The sequence below is a fragment of the Moschus berezovskii genome, chromosome 1 (genome assembly GCF_049115385.1).
Source record: "Moschus berezovskii isolate FMDL1 chromosome 1, NW_MosBer_1.0, whole genome shotgun sequence".
Classification (NCBI taxonomy): Eukaryota; Metazoa; Chordata; class Mammalia; order Artiodactyla; family Moschidae; genus Moschus; species Moschus berezovskii.
This window is the reverse complement of record NC_142460.1, coordinates 103,807,140-103,830,256: the sequence shown is the minus strand read 5'-3', so window position 1 is coordinate 103,830,256 and position 23,117 is coordinate 103,807,140. Positions and strand designations below refer to the sequence as shown.

At 40.3% G+C, this 23,117-nt stretch overlaps 1 protein-coding gene across 4 annotated transcripts in view; it reads left to right on the top strand.

Moving 5' to 3' along the window:
- MAP3K13 (mitogen-activated protein kinase kinase kinase 13) overlaps positions 1-23,117 on the top strand; it is a 177,307-nt gene continuing 154,190 nt past the window's right edge. For 3 of the 4 annotated variants that reach the window (XR_008683638.2, XM_055408803.2, XM_055408804.2), the window contains exons 1-2: positions 1-169; positions 6,390-6,516. The gene's annotated coding sequence lies outside the window, so the exon portion shown is untranslated. Of the gene's footprint in view, positions 170-205; positions 2,283-6,389; positions 6,517-23,117 lie in introns of those variants that run through there. The other variant, XM_088838443.1, reaches the window with a different exon arrangement.

Here is a 23,117-nt window from a genome sequence, read left to right as displayed (position 1 = left end):
AGGAAATACAAGTTTGATCCCTGGGTTGGGAAGATCCACTGGAGAAGGAAATGGCAACCCACTCTAATATTCTTGCCTGGGAAATCCCATGGACAGAAGAGCCTGGTGAGCTATAGTGCATGGGGTCACAAAAGAGTCAGACACAACTTCACAACTAAACAACATGCATGTATGTATATATATATGGCTCAAATGATTGATTTAAATTTTGATTGAAATATATTTTATACTTGTTTCAAGTTATAGTATGTTGGTAGCCAAAAGGAAAAAGCACATTGTTTGAATGAAGGCATTAGATGGATCAATGGTAGCAATAATATGGAATTATTTTTTCATTAAAAGGTTTACCTCTGTCATGACATAGAAAGCTCTTCAAAAGCAGGGGGTTATTTTATTCATCTTTGTGTCCCTAATTCCTGAGCTGGTGTCTCTCCTGAATGAATGAACAGAATTAGGAGGCTTAGACTTTAGAACTACCATTATCTAATTTTCTGATTTTCAGTGAATTAATTTCAATAGTCCATAGATTCATTAAAAGTATCATTGATCTTTTTTACTGCTAGAGTTGGAAGAAACCTTAAATTTCATCTATCCCAACTATATTATTCTATGGGTCTATGGGATTACCTGTTTATTTGTAACACAGACTTATAACCAACATTTCAACAGTAATAACTATGGTAGCTTTGTCATAGTCCTAAAACAGAATTCGAATATTTAAGACAAATTTCTTCCAATAGAGAAGTCTAAATAAAGTTGTGCCATGTAATTAGCAGTGTACCAAGTGTATTTATGTTTACTCTCAGGAACTGATTGAATCTGTTATTTATTCCTGTTTTGCCAGTTAAAACTGAAGGTAGAGCTCACAGGAGTTGATACTTAACTCCTGGTTTCTGGGTAAGTTTAAGAAGTTTGCCAGGGGAAAGGGGGCTATGGCATTTGAAATGAACCCAGCAGTAGCCAGACCAGAACATTCAAATGATCATCAGAATCCTGTGGGAACTGCTGGGTTCTACTGCTCCTCTCTCTTGGACCGGGGGAATTTTCCTAATTCTTTCCACTGAGAGTGAAGGTCTTGCAAGTGAATCTGCTTTTACCTTATTAACACCTGAGGCATATTTTGGAAATTGAGGAAGGTAGCGAGTGTTTTTAGACTCCACTTCTGATCCTAGCCCTACCACTAATTGTGTGACTTATGGTCAGTTACTTCTCTGGATCCAATTTTCCTTATTTGTAACATTAAGATGTTGACTAAATAATTATCTCCAAAATTTTTTTCAGTTCTAACATTCTGTAATTTTTTTTGTTCTAACAATAACCCCTCGGCTCAGCTGGTCCCATCTTTTTTTCCTGAGTTGACTTTCTTTCTCCCATAGTAAACTTTAAGCAACTCCACCTTTTTGAGGGTAAGCCTTGGGTTTTATTCATCTCCCCCAAGTTGGGTAGCACAGTACCCAAGCAGGTGATTTCAAGTAGCGTTGAAATTGATTCTTATACAAAATTCCCTGTTTGTCTGGAGAAGCTCACAGTTCAGATGGGAAAGTACCAAGCATCATTAATCAACCACTGAATTAAAAGCTGAGGATAACAGGAAAACCGGTTCCAACCTCCTTTACTACTTATATGTTGCAACCAGAGTTATTATGTAACTGGTAATAGTTAACACTCTGAATGCTTTCACTGTGTCAGCGCTTTCCATGTGTTACCTCAAACAATACACACAAGCCAACCTTATATTCTAGGCACTATTATCATCTGTTTCAATCTTGAGGAAAATGGCACAGAGAAGTTCAGTAATCTGCCTAGGTAATATGGTTACAAGGGAGAGGTACCATCACTTGCGCAAAACTGAGAAAACACTGTGACTGCCCGAGGGACTTGACGAGTCTGGAGAACAGTGATGAGTTCAAGGTAGAGAAGCAGCAGACGCAGGCCATCGGAGAAGGCTACAGAAGCCGGCAAAAAAAGTCTGAAAAACAACAACAAAAAAACCCGTATTTCTCGAGGCTGGACTAGATAGCCGGAGTTTAGGAAAACAGGCGGAGAAAAACCTGGTAGACAAGGTCTGGAGAACGCCTGACTCTCGAGAGAACCGGGGACCAGGCCGGAAGTAGCGTAACTAACCGCGTTGGGGTCTCCGCGGGACGGCGGGGCCCGGAGGCATCCGGGCCGGACGCGACACCCGGAAGTTACGCCCCGGAGGCGGCACCTGGTTGTGGAGGGCGTCGCGGTGGGCGGGGCGGGGCGGCCGTGGGCGTCCTGGAGCCGTGGATTCCAGGCAGGTAACTGGCGTGCCGAACCCGGACCGGACAAGGGTGGAGGTTGGGCTTGGGGGCTCAGTTTGCTCAAAACTCCAAACTCGGGCAGGGAAACGTGGCTCTCGCTGGATATCGGGGCTGGAGGAAAGGCTCCTTGGCTTACGGCTCCCTGGAGAGAGAGGGATACGAAGAACTTTATAGGAACGGGGTCGTGAGGGCCGAGGTCATGGAGGAAACGCAGATAGGCTGAGTCTTCTAGGAATCGGTCATGGCTTGGGTGGGAGGGTAAGGGTGGTGGTGGTCACAGGCTCATGACTGTTGGCGCTCGGAGGTGAAGACGCAGAACCTGGACGCTGAGATGAGCTGATCTAGAGTTCATTTCCCTCCTACCCCGTCCCCAACCTATTCCGCTAGTAGGGAATAGCGACATCGTCTTTTCATTTCTTTATCTAGGACAGTGCCTTGTCACAGTTGGGCATCATCAGATGCTGTCAAATGAATGAATTAATGAACTCACGAACCCAATTCTGGCTCACCTGAGGGAGCTTCTAAACTTCAATGTTCCTACTTCTGAATGTAGACGTGATGCCAGCTTAGTTTACCAACTAGTGGCTTTGAGAATGTCAGTGCAGTAGAGGTTCAGGACGTTGTTGTTATTGTTTTGTGGTTATTGAAACTTAGAAATGTGTCTTAATATTTTTCCCTGGGGTGGGAGGAGAGGAAAGGCGATCAGTTTGACTTTTTTCAGTTTCCTTCACTTTTCTGGGAATAAATTCCAGGTGAATGATACCGGTCAGCAGTTGGCCATCAAATAAATGGCAGTTGTAGCAATGAGCTTCTAATTAGTGTTGGCGTTCGTGCGTGCAAAGTCGCTTCAGTCGTGCCCACTCTGCGACTCTAGGGATTGTAGCCCGCCAGGCTCCTCTGTCCTGGGTTTCTCCATGCTAGAACACTGGAATGGATGGCCAGGCCCTGCTCCAGGGGATCTTCATCATCCAAGAATCAAACCCAAAACTCCTGCGGATCCTGCATTGCAGGCGGATTCTTTACCACTGAGCCACTGCTAAGTCACTTCAGTCGTGTCCGACTCTGTGCGACCCCATAGACGGAAGCCCACCAGGCTTCCCCGTCCCTGGGATTCTCCAGGCAAGAACACTAGAGTGGGTTGCCATTTCCTTCTCCAATGTGTGAAAGTGAAGTCACTCAGTCGTGTACGACCCTTAGCGACCCCATGGACTGCAGCCTACCAGGCTCCTTCATCCATGGGATTTTCTAGGTAATAGTACTGGAGTGGCTTGCCATTGCCTTCTCTGACTGAGCCACTGGGGAAGCCCAATTAGTGTTTTAAGTGCTTCTTTTCTGTAATATGAACTTATTTTTCTTTTCCATAATGTTTTCTTTCTAAAACTGGGGTGCTTTTTACATTTGAGATGTAAATTAGAAGTATTTCATAACAAAGATTAAAATAGTTATGTACAAAAGTCCAGTCAGAGATTTCATCTGGTGGGTACACAAAAGTTTTGTGCATTGTGCCTTGGACTCTGCAACCCTGTGGACTGCAGCCCACCAGGCTTCTCTGTCCCTGGAATTTTCTGGACAAGATTACTGGAGTGGGTTGTCGTTTTCTACTCCAGGAGATCTTCCTATCCCAGGGATAGAACCGTTACCCTGTGTCTCCTGCATTGGCAAGTGGATTCTTTACCACTGAGCCACCTGGGAAGTCCACATAAAGGGTTAACTCCTTCCAAATAGTTGTAGGAGGCTTCCAAAAGAATGAATCTCTGTAGTTTAAACTGTTTCCATAGTGAAGTATTTGTTTAGGTGTCTTGAATAAAGAGTGGGCATGTGCTAAGTCCCTTCAGTGGTGTCCCACTCTTTGCAACCCTATGGACTATACAGCCCACCAGGCTCCTCTGTCCATGGGATTCTCCAGGCAAGAATACTGGAGTAGTTTGCCATTTCTTCCTCCAGGGGATCTTCCTGACCCAGGGATCCAACCTGCATCTCTTCTGTCTCCTTCATTGGCAGGCTTACTGCTAGCGCCACCTGGGAAGCTCAAAGAGTGGGCATAGACCTAAATAACCTGATTCTTTTTGGTTGTCAAATGGGAAAAAAGTGCAGATGACACATTAGGCTTTTAGTAAGATCTGGGCATGAATCCCTATCTAGATGCATTGAATGATTTAGATCTAGGGAGGTGATTGTGTGTAGGGGTTTCAAATGAGATGGTAGCTCCTAAATGGTTCTAGAATGTTATTAGTTTGGATGTAATGGAGTAGGAAAACCTGAATTTATGGCTTTTTGTTTGTTTTACAAGGAAGAAACTAGTAAGCATTTTTAGGTTTAACAATCTAAGATGTTATTAAAAATAGGTTGGAAAAAACTAAAAGTAGAGATTTGAATACCTTATTAAAGTCATACAATTTTTAAAGTTTGCCCTAAAACCTTGTTTTCCCAATTTCTGGAAATTGCTGGCATCCAAATGATTTTCACCTCTGTGTGCTCTTACTATGGTATGTCTTTTAAGATACATGTAAATTTGGTACAAAGTAATGTTTTGAGATCCTCTAGGACTCAAATTGCCAACATCCGCTGGATCATGGAGAAAGCAAGAGAGTTTCAGAAAAACATCTATTTCTGCTTTATTGACTATGCCAAAGCCTTTGACTGTGTCGATCACAATAAACTGTGGAACATTCTGAAAGAGATGGGAATCCCAGACCACCTGACCTGCCTCTTGAGAAACCTGTATGCAGGTCAGGAAGCAACTGTTAGAACTGGACATGGAACAACAGACTGGTTCCAAATAGGAAAAGGTGTACGTCAAGGTTGTATATTGTCACCTTGCTTATTTAACTTATATGCAGAGTACATCATGAGGAATGCTGGGCTGGAAGAAGCACAAGCTGGAATCAAGATTGCCGGGAGAAATATCAATAACCTCAGATATGCAGATGACACTACCCTTATGGCAGAAAGTGAAGAGGAACTCAAAAGCCTCTTGATGAAAGTGAAAGAGGAGAGTGAAAAGGTTGGCTTGAAGCTCAACATTCAGAAAACAAAGATCATGGCATCTGGTCCCGTCACTTCATGGGAAATAGATGGAAAAACAGTGGAAACAGTGTCAGACTTCGTTTTTTTGGGCTCCAAAATCACTGCAGATGCTGATTGCAGCCATGAAATTAAAAGACGCTTGCTCCTTGGAAGGAAAGTTATGACCAACCTTGATAGTATATTAAAAAGCAGAGACATTACTTTGCCAACCAAGGTCCGTCTAGTCAAGGCAATGGTTTTTCCCGTGGTCATGTATGGATGTGAGAGTTGGACTGTGAAGAAGGCTGATCGCCGAAGAATCGATGCTTTTGAACTGTGGTGTTGGAGAAGACTCTTGAGAGTCCCTTATACTGCAAGGAGATCCAACCAGTCCATTCTAGAGGAGATCAATCCTGGATGTTCATTGGAGGGACTGATGCTAAAGCTGAAACTGCAATACTTTGGCCACCTCATGCGACGAGTTGACTCACTGGAAAAGACTCTGATGCTGGGAAAGGTTGGGGGCGGGAGGAGAAGGGGACGACGGAGAATGAGATGGCTGGATGGCATCACCGACTCGATGGACATGAGTTTGAGTGAACTCCGGGAGTTGGTGATGGACAGGGAGGCCTGGCGTGCTGTGATTCATGGGGTCGCGGAGAGTCGGACACGACTGAGCGACTGAACTGAACTGACTGAACTGAGGACTTCCCTGGTGGCTCAGACAGTAAAGAGTCTTGCTTACAATGCGGGAGACCTGGGTTTGATCCTTGGGTTGGGAAGATCCTCTGGAGAAGGAAATGACAACCCACTCCAGTACTCTTGCCTAGAAAATCCCATGAACAGAGGAGCGTGGTGGGCTACAGTCCACGGGGTCACAAAAAGTCGGACACGACTGAGCCACTTCACTTCAGATCGATGTTACTATTAACATCATAAAGTCTAATTTTGCTGCCTCAGTGTGCTGTTCAGTGTCATGTCCATTAATTCTCCACATCTAAATAACTATATTTGTAATACTTATTGTAACTGTTATTCATAATAAATTGGTATCCAAGTGGTGACTTAGATATGCATTGACGTTCTTGAGGTTTTCAGTTTTGCAGAACTCTGATATCTGTGGACGCTAATATGGACTTCGTTTAAAGAAATCCACGGACCATTAAAGGACAAAAACATGAATCAGTTTGTATTTTGGCATTCAAATCCTAGCACTTTGGGAAAGGTAAGTTGTTGACTGTTTTATGTTACATGAAAAATATTAATAGAATAGCCCTGGATTGGTCTAGAAAATTATAGGATTGTGATTGAAAAATATAGGCTGAATCTCTTTGAATTATATTTTAATCCGGATCTTCCAAAGAAGTTTGAGTTTTGTTCATTATATATGAGTGAATGTTACTATTTCTGTATAAAACTGATCAGAAATTAGATTGGCAAGATATGTTATTCTTGGAACATTATTGCTTTGTTTTCTGTCTGTTGAATCTCCTTTCAACATTTTAGAACCTGTAAGTATGGGGTCGCTAACAGTCATTAAATCATCGCACATCCAAGTTTGGCTCTGTAATAGTATGTGTCCCAAATCTAGCCAATTTTATTTTACGCTTTAGGTTAAAGCAAGAAAAGAAGCCCCTAAGTGTCTTAAAAAAAAAAATCTTGTCTTACGTATGCTATTTTCCTTTTTCTCCATTTAAAAAAATATCTTAGGTGATTCATTCTCCAGGCCTTTAATTTTTCTGTTCCAGGGGCAAAGGTTCTCTTTTTAAAATTTCTATTTTTCCTGGTTGAAGAGTTTTTAGTTTTAAAAACTTTTAACTTCTAAATTTGCAATAATATTCCGTCCGTTCCGTCGCGTCCAACTCTTTGCGACCCCGTGGACTGTAGCCTAACCAGGCTTCTCCGTCCATGGGATTCTCCAGGCAAGAATACTGGAGTGGGTTACCATTTCCTTCTCCAGGGGATCTTCCCGACCCAGGGATCGAACCCGGGTCTCCCGCATTGGAGGCAGACGCTTTAACCTCTGAGCCACCAGGGTAGGCACCTTTTAATCACTAATTATTAAACTTGAAGTTTTTCCTGGTCTCTGTAGACAAACTGGGTTCTTGTGTGGAATGTGTTCATTTCTAAAAATAGGTTTTACTTCTAGGAATCAATCTTTCAGCTATATATGCACTTGCACATAAAAATTTGTTTATAAAAACATTCATCACCATATTATTTGAAATTAAGAAAACAACAACAACAACTAGAAATAACCTAAACATCCTTCAGGAGAGTCTGGATAAATGAACGCTTTCATAGAATGTAGTATTTGCTGCTCTTAGAATGAGTTAGATCCATAGGTGGGGATAAGGAAAAACACTCTAAGATACATTGTTAACTGACATAAACAATATAGAACTGTACGTATAGTATATTTTCATTTGTGTTTTTGAAAGCATATATTTCTATGCATACCTGTAAAATTTCTTCAGATCCACATAAGGAACTATTGACACAGGTACTCCCAGGGAATGAGACTAGAAGTCTAGAGAAGGAAGGAGTCTCATGTTTTTTCTGTATTCTCTTTCTGGTGGATTGTTTTTTTTGTTTTTTTTTTTTCAGTATGAACATTTATTTTTAATGCTAAGAAACAAACAGCAAGGCTTTAGGTTAATTATGTGAACTCATTACTATTCCTTATGTCTATTGTCCTTATGATTATTTGCACTATTCAGGAGGAATGAGGTTGCACAAGTGAGTTGTTTATTTCAGAGCTTCATGAAAGGTTTGGTGATGTTTTAATATGTTTGTAATCTTGACATTAGATTATTATTCATAATGAGAATTTGTTAATAAATTAGGTGCTTAGTGTTGCCGAGTTCAATGCTCATACACACTTCATAGCATGTGCCTGACCTACCTATGTGATGTGGGTGTTGTTACCTTTGTTTGCAAGCTATGTTTGTGTTGGATTGGCACGGTTCTTCTGAACCTCTCTTTATTGCTAAATGGATGGACTCGTTTGAATTGAATTACTATTTAGCAACTCTACTCTTTGAACAGACCTTACTGTTATTATTTTCTTTGTTCTTGAAGTCTGGAACTGGCTTAAGGCATTTCAAAGAGTGGCTTGTTCTCTCTGTTATAAAATCAGGAAGCCAGAAAGATCACTTAGATATATTTGGATTATTTCATTCTGCATTGAGAATATTCCTTTGAATTGCCTGTTTCTCTGACCTGGACACAGCAAAAATTTCTGATGACTTACTTCTTTAGCCATCTTTGTGTCTCTACACTTTCACTGGGTGAAATTTGTGCATCAGTACAGTGAGTTATATAAGAAATTTGAAGATGTGATAGTACCATTTGATTAGTGGAGGGATTTTATTTGAAACTTGCTGGAGAATAGGCTATGTAAGATACATACCTATGTGATACTACTGTCATATAAAATACATCATTGTGTATCTTGTTAGAAGCAAAATGAAGGCCACTAATGTAGGGGCTGAGTCATGATTAATAGAATAGAACAGATTATGGTATGCCAGGTGTTTTATATCGATACCACACTGGCTGACTGTTTTACATATAAATCATTTCTATTAAATAATGCTTTGCTTCTTGAGATCTGTGGGACTAATCAGTACTGGCCACAGAAGGTTGGGAGGAGGGGGAATCACTGGGCAGAATGCCTAAAGTAGGAGTCCTTATTCTTGCTGAGAGAATGGATAGCAATGAATTGAATCCAAGGGTAGACTGTGTTTTCCTGAGTCAAGATGAATGTGGTAAAGGTGACTTATAGAAAGAAAAGAAATGAAAGTAAATTATATGTAGAGAACATAGAATTGGGCAGATACGTGTGTGTGTGTGCAGGTACATATATAATACATTATGTATTTAAAATGTGTATATATATTATTTCACACACATATATATTATATATATTTTGTATGAAAACCACAAATTCTGCATAGGAAGGTATCCAGTTAATACAAGAGAAAAAGAAAATCAGAATTTTAAGGCCTCAGAGCTGGACTGTTAGGGGTTAATTTGTAATTGTGAGAACAGCTTGAAGAATTTTGGCAGCGTTAAAAGATCATTCACAGGGCCCAAGTGAGGTTAAGGAAGACAAAAGCCTGAGGATGAGAAAGTTAAAATTTAGTAATATGTAAGATTAGCTGATCGCCGAAGAATTTATGCTTTTGAACTGTGGTGTTGGAGAAGACTCTTAAGAGTCCCTTGGACTGCAAGGAGATCCAACCAGTCCATTCTAGAGGAGATCAATCCTGGGTGTTCACTGGAAGGACTGATGCTAAAGCTGAAACTCCAATACTTTGGCCACCTCATGCGACGAGTTGACTCACTGGAAAAGACTCGGATACTGGGAGGGATTGGGGGCAGGAGGAGAAGGGGATGACAGAGAATGAGATGGCTGGATGGCATCACCGACTCGGTGGACATGAGTTTGAGTGAACTCCGGGAGTTGGTGATGGACAGGGAGGCCTGGCGTGCTGTGATTCATGGGGTCACAGAGAGTCGGACATGACTGAGCGACTGAACTGAACTGAACTCAAGATTATGGTTATGGGTATCTTTTAAGATTCTGTTTTGTGCCATTGTTTTGAGTGGGGGGAAAAAGAAGAACAGAAAAGTATATTGCTGTTCAATTTGAATTCAGCTAGATTCATAAGCTTTTCCTAGTGTGCCAGTTGTGTATGACCAAAAGGGATTAATTGGACCGATTACCTACAAAGCAATTAGTTTTTGTATATTAATTGTTAGATAAACCTGGAAGAAGGAGAGAATTGTTTTTAATCAATCTTACGATTATATAAAAGGACAACTGTGATGATCCAAGTTGAGAGCACTGAGACTACTTTGTTTAGAAAAAAGAAGACTTGGGAACAGTTGGAGAAATGCCATAGGAAGTGCACTTGTTCTCTGTTATTTGAAGCCAAAATTAGCTCTAAATGAGAGAAGGTATAGATAGAACTAGTCAACAGTGGAGCAGATTGTGTCCAGAGGGAGTGAACGCCGAGTCGTTAGGGTCTCTTAAGTAAATTTTGAATGTTGGCAGTGTTGTAGAGGGTACTTCTCATTGTTTGGAAGATTGTGCCAAATTATTAATAAGATATCTTTTAAATCTGAAAAAAAATTATGCTGCAGTAAAGTGTTTTATTATGGTATGTATATACGTTCTCTTATCCCTGTATTTAAATTCTGAGAGCTAACTTACCTGCTGCTCTTTCATGTACTAACTTCAGTTAACTTATAACCAGGAAATAAAATTACCTGAGCTTCCAAATTATAAGACAGAAAATATATATGCTTTTCTCAGGTCTTTACTCAGTTCATTTACATTTAGACACAGTTTCAGTTCAGTTCAGTCGCTCAGTCGTGTCCGACTCTCCGCGACCCCATGAATCACAGCACGCCAGGCCTCCCTGTCCCTCACCAACTCCCGGAGTACACTCAAACTCATGTCCACAGAGTCGGTGATGCCATCCAGCCATCTCATTCTCCGTCGTCCCCTTCTCCTCCCGCCCCCAACCTTTTTGCTCCATCCCTTTATTCCTTCTATAGTTATTTCTCCACTGAGCTCCAGTAGCATACTGGGCACCTACCGACCTGGGGAATTCCTCATTCAGTATCCTATCATTTTGCCCTTTGTTACCGTTCACGGGGTTCTCAAGGCAAGTATACTGAAGTGGTTTGCCATTCCCTTCTCCAGGGGACCACATTCGGCTGTGGTCCATGTGATTAGATCAGCTAGTTTCCTGTGATTATGATTTCAGTTTGTCAGACACAGTTTAACATGCTTAATTAACTGGGTCTAACTCCAGTGTATTAGAAGCAGCAGATTCTGAGTGGGCCAAAAAGGAAGTTGCTCAGTTGTGTCCAGCACTTTGCGACCCTATGGACTATACAGTCCAAGGAATTCTCTAAGCTAGAATACTGGAGTGGGTAGCCTTTCCCTTCTCTAGGGGATCTTCCCAACCCAGGGATCGAACCCAGGTCTCCTGCATTGCAGGATTCTTTACCAGCTGAGCCACAAGGGAAGCCCATCAAATAGAGGCAGGCACATTGACAAATGTGGACAGCAACAAAGTCAGAAAACTGACCAATTAATTTGAAATTTGTAGCAACCCAGGCTTTTTGGTGAGATGAGAACTCTTCTGTGTTCATGGATATTCAAAATGATAACCCTGACTGAACTTAATAATTTGTGTTTAATATTTTCTATTTAAGAATACCTAAATTTTAGAAAGATTTCTTTAGTTTGTTTTGTAAGACAGATATTTGGCATCTGGAAAGGGTACATGCAGTGTACAGTGTAAAGAGTTAGGACTCCAGAGCAGTAAACATAGATTTGAATCTGGGCTCTAGTATCTACTTGCTGTTCTATTAATTCAGTTTATTATTCAGTCTAAGCCTCAATCTCTTCTGTAAAATAAGAAGTTACTGAAAAGTAAGTGTATGTAAAAGATTTGCTTATATTAGGTGTTAAGTAAATAATAGCTATTATTTCATTATTACCGTAAAGCCTACTCTACCTTGAATTTCTTTCTCTTCAAATAGAGTAAGAACAAACTTACCTGATAATTTTCTTGTAAGTTTATATATATATATTAATGCTAATAAAGGTGATGACATGCTTAAAAAACTTTTAAAAAAATTGTGTAAATAATCCATGTCCACTTTACAAAAAATAGGGTATAGAAAAAAAGGATATATATATCCCTCCCAAAAGGAGTAAAGTCATCTATAATCCTCTACCACTGTTAATATTTAAGTGACATGCTTTAATATTATTGTTTTTGGCTGTGCTGGGTCTTCGTTGCTGCACGGGGTTTTTCTCCAGTTGTTGGTCGGCCGGGGCGACTTCGTAGTTGCGGTGTGTGGGCTTCTCATTGTGGTGACTTCTCTTATTGCAGAGCATGGGCTCAGTAGTTGCAGCTCTTGGCTCTAGAGCACAGTCCTAGTAGTTGTGGCGCAGAGGCTCAGTTGCTCTGTGGCTTGTGGCATCTTCCTGGACCAGGGATCGAACCCACGTCTCCTGCATTCCCAGGCAGATTCTTTACCATCTGAGCCACCAGCTCAGTGGGAAAGAATCTGCCTGCCAGTGTAGGAGACATGGGTTCAGTTCCTGGGTCCGGAAAATCCCCTGGAGAAGGGAATGGCTATCCACTCCAGTATTCTTGCCTGGAGATTTCCATGGACAGAAGAGCCTGGCAGGCTATAGTCCATGTAGTCACAAAGAGTCAGACACGAGTGAGTGACTAACACACACACACACACACACAAAGTCACCAGGGAAGCCACGTGCTTTAAAGTGCTTTGACATCCCTATAGGATGTCACTTCTGAGTAGTGACGTCTGAAACTGATTCTACCTTACTACTGTTGGAAAAGGTAAATTAGTCACTACACTTGCTATTCTGTGGAGAAGGAAATAGCAACCCACTCCAGTGTTCTTGCCTGGAGAATCCCAGGGACAGAGGAGCCTGGTGGGCTGCCATCTATGGGGTTGCAAAGGGTTGGTCAAGACTGAAATGACTTAGCAGCAGCAGCAGCTTGCTACTCTGAATATGCAGTGAAAGATTGTGACATGACACAATGTTGATTTAAAGAAAGCCCTAGTTCTGGAAAGCTTTGTGTAATGAAAACAGTTTTGTTGGAGTATTGGGTATAGGTTGGTGCTGTGGGGCTGGATGGCCTGAATTTGAATTCTGACTCCACCCTTTACTAGCTTCATAAGCTACCTGAAATTTCTTAACTTCTCTGGACCTCAGTTTCTTCACATGTAAATTGGGGATAATAGTAATATCTAATTTATGAGATAATTTTGAAGATTGAATGAATTACTCTGCTTAAAGTGCTTAGAGTAGTCCTGGCACAAAGTATAGACTCAGTAGATATAAATTGCTCTTATTAATTTTTAAAAGCTTAATTCTTTCTTGGAGAAAAAAAAAAGCTTGTTTACTGGAGCAGATTAAAGAAACAAGTTAGAATGAGCACAAGAATAGTCAGTGAGATAACACTATATGTTTTTCTTTTGAACTTGCAGAGTGCTCTGAATTTTTCCATTCGAAGGCTTTGTTAATTTTTCTACCCATTTAAATATTCTCAAATCGTGATATTCCCAATTTAGCTTCTTTCTCTACCCCACAAAATCAATTTCATTTTGTGTTGTCTCATCCAACAAATATTTTGGCCATGCTTTCAAAAATCAAAAGCCCAGGAAATAATCATTAAATCAGTTTATCTGACTATAGCCCATGGTGGTTCTGTAAGAACTTTAAATTCAGTTGCAATTTGATGTGAAGAATGTTAATCAAAGTGATAAACCCATGAACATATTTATTCTTTTGGTACACTGTCTCTCTTTAAAATCTCTTTCCTTTTCTTCTTAATTCCTTTTTGTTTTCTTCTTTTGCTCTTTCAGCATAGTATCTAGCAATCTGATTAATTACTGGTCAAAGAATTACAGTTTTTCAAAACCCTCAAGAACTTTTATTAGACTTGCTAATAGTATCTTTTTGTGTTTTGTTTTAAAATATCAAGCACAAGTTTTTGAAGACCCTGGGGCCTCCCATGATTATGCGTTCAAGACCTGAATTTGAATTATTTCATCAAGACTTAGATCCTCTTCAAAAGCCTCAAGTCTCACCTGTATTAAAGCTCTCTTTTGAACCCTCTCACAAAAATAAAAGCTTAAATGACTAAAGTCCATTAGTACATTACCTTTTATATCCTTTTCTCTGCTTTCTCTTCAATTTCCTTGGCCTTTATGGTCTTTCATGTTGCTTATGTTCCTTTAGACTACAGCCAAGGAATCTGTGCTTTCCAAAAGAATGTGTGTCCAGGGGCCATAAGTTTTCACTGATAGGGAAGTGTAAACTTAGCATGATAAGCTTAGAATCAGGTCTTTTGTTGTTTCCTATAAAAACCTGAGTCAACACTAAGAAGATGAGGATGAAGTGGTAAAAATATGTGAGGTCAGATTATACTCTCAGAACCTATGTGTTTTAGAGAAAAGAACCCTCAACCTAAAAGTTAATGATTCTTAGTCTCTCAACTGGGCTTCCCCAGTGAGGTGGTAAATAATTTGACTGCCAATGCAGGAGACACAAAAGACAGGGGTTCAGTCTCTGGGTTAGGAAGATTCCATGGAGAAGGAAATGTCAACCCACTCCAGTATTCTTGCCTGGGAAATCCCATGGACAGAGGAGCCTGGTGGGCTATAGTTCCTGGGGTTGCAAAAAGAGTTGGACACAATTTAGCAGTTAAACAGCAGCAGATATCTATGTGGTTTAATCCCTTATCTTCAGATCCTTCAAGTCATATGTTACCTTCTCATTACGGCTCTAACAACTTATTTAAAATTGTAACCTCACCACCACCCCCAAGGCACCCCTATTCCCCTCTCTGCTTTACTTTTCTCCCTGGTACTTATCTCTGTCTGATGTCCTATTCACCAGTGTTCTCCCCAGCACCAGAACAGTGCCAGATGCACAGTAGGTGTTTCAGTTCAGTTCAGTCGCTCAGTCGTGTCCGACTCTCCGCGACCCCACGAATCACAGCACGCCAGGCCTTCCTGTCTATCACCAAATCCCAGAGTTCACTCAAACTCATGTCCATCGAGTCGGTGATGCCATCCAGCCATCTCATTCTCTGTCGTCCCCTTCTCCTCCTGCCCCCAATCTCTCCCAGTATCAGAGTCTTTTCCAGTGAGTCAACTCTTTGCATGAGGTGGCCAAAGTATTGCAGTTTCAGCTTTAGCATCAGTCCTTCCAGTGAACACCCAGGATTGATCTCCTTTAGAATGGACTGATTGGATCTCCTTGCAGTCCAAGGGACTCGCAAGAGTCTTCTCCAACACCACAGTTCAAAAGCATCAATTCTTCGGCGATCAACTCTCTTCACAGTCCAACTCTCACATCCATACATGACCACGGGAAAAACCATAGCCTTGACTAGACGGACCTTGGTTGGCAAAGTAATGTCTCTGCTTTTTAATATGGTATCTAGGTTAGTCATAACTTTCCTTCCAAGGAGTAAGCGTCTTTTTATTTCCTGGCTGCAGTCAGCATCTGCAGTGATTTTGGAGCCCCAAAAAATAAATTCTGACACTGTTTCCCCATCTGTTTCCCATGAAGTGATGTTTAGAACATATTTATTAAGTGAATGAATTTAACTGGTATTCACAGAGGTATGTGTTTGGGACAGTAAGTCCTATAAACCAAATTATGGGGACCTAGGAGAAGGCAATGACACCCCACTCTGGTACGCTTGCCTGGAGAATCCCAGGGACGGGGGAGCCTCGTGGTCTGCCATCTATGGGGTCGCACAGAATTGGATACGACTGAAGCAACTTAGCAGGAGCAGCAGCAGTATTTTTTAATGACTTTTAAAAGGATGAATTAATTAAATTTATTTATAGCTTGCTTTGTTCTTAATAGTTGAAGCAGCTTTTAAAAGGGCATATAGTAAAGTGGGATGAAGACATATAAAGAGAACAAAACAAAGTAAGTGTGTATTGATAATAGTAACATTAAACTGGGTTAAAGTTAATGAAAGAAGGTCTTCCATAGTGACTAAAGGCAGATTGTAAATTTGACTTGTTAAAGAATTGCTCAGAAATGATAATTGGACTCGAATCATGAACTCTGTTCTGTGGCACAGGTCACAGACATTTGAGTCTTACATAGGAACCCAGAAAACCTATTTGGTTTAACTATAAGAACTTGTAAGATTACTCTTATAAAAATACTTGCTTTCTATATTAGGAAATTTCCTGTTGGTATAAAATGTACACAGTCTATCCATAATAAAGCCTCTGCTGTTCTGAGTGCTGAACATCATAGCTATCAGCCTCTGCTTCTGTTGTGTTAGGACATTTCCAAGGTTGATTCAAAAAGTTTGCTGTCAAAGATACCAACCAGGACATCAATTACTCTGACTTCTCCTACTTGTAGGGTAGTGTGAGATGCCATTGGTTGTGACTTCCTTTTAAGATGCATAATTGGAGGCTTGCTGCTAAGTCACTTCAGTCGTGTCCGACTCTGTGTGACCCCATAGACGGAAGCCCACCAGGCTCCCCCGTCCCTGGGATTCCCCAGGCAAGAACACTGGAGTGGGTTGCCATTTCCTTCTCCAAATTGGAGGCTTAGAAATAGGTTTTTCATTTTGTGATATATACATATATCAAGTTACTCATATCAGATTATTGTATTGCATACCTTAGACTAATGTAAGGTTGTATGTCAATTATATCTCCATAAAACTAGGGGGAAAAGTTTTTATACAACCAACCACTGAATTGGGGTGGAGGATTGGGAGTTAAATAGGCGAATTAGACTTCAAGAAACCTTTCACTGACAGAGTATCCAAAATCAGAGCTATTTTGTGTACATGTGAAATTAAATGGGACATTGTGCTGTAATATATGTCTTTCTGTTCATGAGATGTATACTTTCCAAATTCTGTTTTGTCTTTTTTGTTATTTAAAATAAATAAAACTAAACAAAAACTGAAAATTCTGGAAATGCGTGAAGGCCAGAGATAAAGGGAGGGCTGCAAGAGGGGTAGACAATAAACTCTGCAGTGTTTCATTAAACAGAGATGGCATTTTGAAACAAAAGAGGACAATATTTAGCTAAGTGGTGTTTCAGTGGCAAAATATGCTTTTATTTGACTTTTTCTTATTTTTTTACCTTTCTCCTTTCTATCTTTGGCCTGGAGATAAGCAGTACTTTGGGAAGGCAACTTCTGTCCTGTCCCGTTTTTCAGATAGAAAGGAAGGAAGTGAACATTAGACTTTTAGGAAAATAATGAAACCATGGATTTAAAAAAAGAATTTATGTTCCACATATTTCAAAGTCAGAATATGGGGAGACATAAGAACTCTACAGAAACATTCAGTTCAGTTCAGTTGCTCAGTCGTGTCCGACTCTTTGTGACCCCGTGAATCACAGCACGCCAGGCCTCCCTGTCCATCACCAACTCCCGGAGTTCACCCAAACCCATGTCCATTGAGTTGGTGATGCCATCCAACCATCTCATCGTCTGTTGTCCCCTTCTCCTCCTGCCCTCAATCTTTCCCAGCATCAGGGTCTTTTCCAGTGAGTCAGCTCTTCGCATCAGGTGGCCAAAGTATTGGAGATTCAGCTTCAGCATCAGTCCTTCCAATGAATATTCAGGACTGATTTCCTTTCGGATGGACTGGTTGGATCTCCTTGCAGTCCAAGGGACTCTCAAAAGTCTTCTCCAGCACCACAGAAATATTAAGGTGAACAGTTTGCACAAAGGGACGGTATTTCAACAAAAGCTTTATAACATGTTGCTAATTAAATGATAATATTGGGTTATATTTAATCTCTTAAGTATACAACAGTATATAAGTATACTTTATGCTAATTTAAAATGTACTCATTTTGCTTTACATATTTTATTTGATGGAACTTTATGTTCATTTTTTAAGGAAATCAAATGTCTCTTCATTTTGACATTTGATGATTAACAGTAAAAACTTGAGAATAGACAGAACTATCAGTGTAAAAATAAAGCAAAGGTCATCATATTTTCTGGCATACGTGGTATAGGAGCAGAAAGATCTTGTTTTCAGTAAAAGTGTTGAAGTAGCAGAAAGAAAATATCCCCAACAACTTTGCTGACACAAATTTTGCTACAGCGAGGACAAAAAAAATTGTCCCAGGTTTTAACTCAATATTTCCTGAACTGTGTTACTCAGAAAGGCTGATACAGCTAAAAGAGACTTTGTAAACCAAAACTGTTCCATAATGACTTAAGTTTGGAAATTTATAATGCAAATTAGCATTTTCCAAACCTATGTGTGGCTAGCAAAGAGTCAGACATCACTGAGCAACTTTCATTTTCACGTATGTGTGGCTAGAACACTTTTTTAATAACCCTTGGGACAAGGTTTCATTCATAGAATGAAATGCTATTCTAGATTGAAATGCTAAAATTGAAATTCATAGAAATGTTGTTCTAGATTGAAAAATAAATTTAAAATATATATTCATACATATATACATGTATGTTAATATATTCTATTATAGCATAATATTTTATGTCCTCTTAAGTTAATAAATCCTGATTGTCAATGAAATTTTTATCCAGTATCTTTAATGAATATAGAGGTTAGAATATTAAGATTATTTCAAAATTTGCACACATGTACTAAATTGAATGATCATTAAATAATAGTATAGCATTGACATAGATAATCACTTATCTTTTCCTGGACACATTCTCTTTTCTTGTCTTCCAGTTCATCACACCCTTCAGACTTTCCTCCTACTTCTCTGACTATTCCTTGTAGTCTACTCCGTTTCTCTTCATTTTTTCTGACTTCTAAACACTGGAGTGCCCTGGAGATCAATCCTAGGACCTTATGTCTTTTCTACCTAGACCCATTTCTCTTATCTACTCTCTAAGTTTTAATACCTTAAATACCAAAACATTTTTAATCTCCAGCTTAGACCTCTCTGAGCTCCAGATGTATAAACATCTACCAACTTAACATCTCCATTTGTATGTCTAACATTCATCTCAAATTTAACAGGTTCAAAACTGAACACCTGACCATCCCTCTCATCAAACTTCTTTTTAATTTTTTTAATCTCGGTAACAGACGATTCTATCGTTATTGTTTCTCAGCCCTGGCGTTGTCCTTGACACGCCTCTTTATCTCATGCCAACCATCTGATCCTTGAGAAAGTCCTGTTGACTCTGCCCCAAACATATAGGCAGAGTCCAGTCACTTCTGCCTCCTAATTTAACCTTCTTTCTTCTACCCTTGCCCCTTTCTATCAACACAGCAGTCAAAGTGATCCTGTTAAACAGAAGTAACATCAAGTCACTCTGCTCAAAATTCCAGTAGCTCCCTGTCTGACTAATAAAAACCCTTTGACGTGATCTGTTCCTGCTCTTCACAAGGTCACCTGTTTCAGCCTTCTCTCTGTGATCTAGAAACCGTGTGGCACTTTCCCTCACCTCCTTCAGGATCTGACTCAGAGGTCACACTACACTCCCGACTCTTCCTCCCAGCCACCACACACATACTTATGCTTCTTAATCCCTTTTCTTGCTTTCTTTTTTTCCTTCTCACTTTATAATATTCCATGTATTTTCCTTATTTATCTCGTCTACTTCTTTCTCCCAGCTCTAATATATAAGCTGCATGTGAGCAGAATGATTTGCTTTGTCTTTTTTATTCTCTGCTGCTGGGGTCAAGCCCCGGCAGAGTCCAGGGGTACCCTCCAGATGAGCAGTGTCGGCGAGAAAAGGAAGAAAACAAAGCAAGTCTTGGTTGAGTGCAGAATCAAGACTACTTTATTTTCTTACATCAGTGTTTATATACCCTAGAACCAATCGTTCTAAAGAGGGAGGAGGGATTGTCTTGATAGGATTGTGCCAGGAATGCAGTCATAAACCATCTTCCAGAATAGTCAGTACCTTCATGGATAATTCTTAAACAATTCGAATGGGCCCTGAAGACAGCAAGGCCACAAGGCATGAAGAATGGCTTTATTTGTGTAGCAGTTTAGTCAATTGCAAGGGCTATTAGCAAGCCTTATCTTGGGAGCCTCAGTCCGTGGCAGACTTTATGGCTCCATAGGTAACACGGTATTTGGGTTCGGGCTCTACCCCCAAACATCTGCAGAGACAATTTTCCACACTAATTCTATATGCTTACTTATTTTGTTATCTACCTTCATCTCTATGTTTATTTCTAGTGTACTCCCAGGCACACCATAGACAGAGGGCAGGGAGACATAGCAGCAAGCACTGGTGTGTGACCCTGAGGGCCAAGGGTCTCATGAGCTCCCTCAAGATCTCACCCTAAGGTGCCCTTCTAAACTCGTGAAGGGCTCTGTATTTCCTTTTGCTTGCGGGGTGTTTAGGCCTGTTGTTAGCAGACTTCGTTTTGTGCCAGGGGCACTTAGTGCAGTCATGAGCATTCCAAATTCTAAATTGACATTTATAACCCCAATAGGGCCAGAAGGGGAAGGATGTTCTTGTGTAAAGATATTTTCCTCATCTTTGGCCTGTTTAAAGGGACCCTTGCACCCCCAGGGTCTGTATTGCTGCCATGCAAAGGTTTCAAGGGGGATTTTTGAGCAGGAGTCAGAAGAATTCTTAGAAAGCATAGAGGACTACCAAGCATCAGAAAAAGAAAAGACGGAGGCCCTGGAGTAGATGGGGCGGCCCCGAGACATCCCCGGAGGTCTGGACGGCCTTGCGTGCCAGCTCCTTGAACCAAGGCCTTGTCATGGGCGGGATCTCTCTTGCCAGTTCCTGACACTGCTGTAACCCTAGTGCCTAGAACAGGGTTTAACTCATAGTGAGTACTAATAAATATTCGTTGAGTGAATGAATGAATCATGTATGAAATTGCTCAAGTGGTTGAATATAGTATTGCTTAATTGTCTTAATGTGGCTGAATATAAAGTAATTAAAGGTTTTTGTTTACTGAAATCAAAGTATTTTTGATACAATGGGAAAAATCCCATTTAAGCCAAGACTTTCTCAAAATGTCAGTATACGTTTATACTCATTCGATGACTACTTATCAAACCCTGGATATTTTCAGGTATGCTATCAGTATGCAATTAAGAAATAGTGCTTTCAATAGGCTTGTTGTTGTTATTCAGTCGCCCAGTCACGCCTGACTCTTTGAGACCCCATGGACGGCAGCATGTCAGTCTTCCTCGTCCTTCACCATCTCCTGGAGCTTGCCCAAACTCATGTCCATTGAGTCAGTGATGCCATCCAACCATCTCGTCCTCTGTCATCCCCTTCTCCTCCAGCCTTCAGGCTTTCCCATCATCAGGGTATTTTCCAGTGAGTCAGCTCTTTGCGTCAGGTAGTCAAAGCATTGGAGCCTCAGCTTCAGCATCAGTCCTTCCAATGAATATTCAGGACTGATTTCCTTTAGAATTGACTGGTTTGATCTCTTTGCAATCCAAAGGACTCAAGAGTCTTCTCCAGCACCACAGTTCAGAAGCATCAGTTCTTCGGCACTCAGCCTTCTTTATGGTCCAACTCTCACATCCATACATGACTACTGGAAAAACCATAGCTTTGACTATATGGACCTTTGTCAGCAAAGTAATGTCTCTGCTTTTTAATATGCTATCTAGGTTGGTCATAGCTTTTCTTCCAAGGAGCAAGCATCTTTTAATTTCATGGCTGCAGTCACTATCTGCAGTGATTTTGGAGCTCAAGAAAATAAAGTCTGTCACTGTTTTCATTGTTTCCCCATCTATTTGCCATCAATAGGTTAGAACTAAGTAAATTACTCTTGAATGGGTAATGTAAATATAGTGAATAAGTAGTAGTATTTTTTTTTCCTAAACCTGCCATAGAATGTAAAAATAGATGTATGTAAAATGGTAGCTAATTTACTTGGAGAAAATAAGAGTGCACGTGTAAATAAAAAATCACCGAGGAAAGCTCAAGAAGAAAAGATTGACTTCCAAATTTTTATGTGCTATAATGCAGTTGCCCTTGAAGCCATGTGGTATTAGCACAGATAGGTCAAAATGTAAGGAGCAAGACTGAAAACCAAAATTAGACCCAGCAGTATTAAGACGATTATTTTGAAAAACAAAAACCTAACCTGTGAATCAGAAATTAGCATGGATCCAGTTCAGAGGAAAAAGCACTAGTGTATGTGCTGCACGTGCATATATGGAATGAAGACAAAGATGGGCGCAAAGACCAAGGTAAAGATTTGTGAAATCAAGTCGTGTAGAGATTGATAAGCATGGAATATTAAAGTGATAACATTTTCTTAGTATATATAATTTATGCCAAAATTAAAAGTATTAGTAAACAGAGCAGATAAAACAAAGTGCTTTCTGGACATGGTTTTGAATATTTGAAAAAGCCGTTTGCAATTACATATGGAAATTAAGTAAAAAATCTTTTAAATCTAAAGTTCATATTAACCTATGGGAGGAGAATTTTGCTTCTGTTTAAGATGTAGAAAGTTGCAAAGAGAACATTTCTCTCACTCCTAACATTGGAAAAACCTGATAATCCACAAAGACATAACTTTTCTTGAGTCTATGAGAGAGTTGGGTTCACAAGGCAGTCAGGTAAACTGAAATTCCAAAGACAAGCCCTTCTGAGAAGAGATGGGGCACAGAACTGTTTTTACCTTTGGCAGAGCATGGGAGGAAGCAGTGACCAGCATGAAAGGGTGGTTGCTAAAGAAAAAGTTAAAATTTTAATGAATTCTTGATGTCTGAAAATGGGGCTAGAATAACAGTCTAGAATAACTGGGATCCCTAGAGACAAGGGAGTCTGCACTCACGCAAACGCTTTTCTATAGATCCCTTGTGTTAATTTCCTAGGGCTGCCAAAACACAAGTGCCACAAACTAGAATGAGCTAACACACCAGCAATTCCATCATAGTTCTGGATGCAAGAAGTCCAAAATCGAGGAGTTGGCTGTGCTGTCTGTCTCTCTGAAGAATGTAGGAAAGAATCTACTCCATGCCTTTCTCTGTCTCTCTTTTTAAAAACTGATATTGGATAGTTATTATTTTTAATTTTTGTTTTATGTTGGAGTATAGTTTATCTCCCTGCATTTCTCCTAACTTCTGGCATTTGCTGACAGTTCTCAGTATTGCTTGCTTTGTGACAGCATAGCTCTAATCTCTGCCTTCATCTTCACATGATTTCCTTCTTTATGTGTGTGTGTCTGTATCTCTGTTGCACCTTCCCAACATCTTACCCACTTAAGTGTACAGTAGTGTTACCTATATGCACACTGTACAGCATATAAGTTTGGCATCTTGTGTTC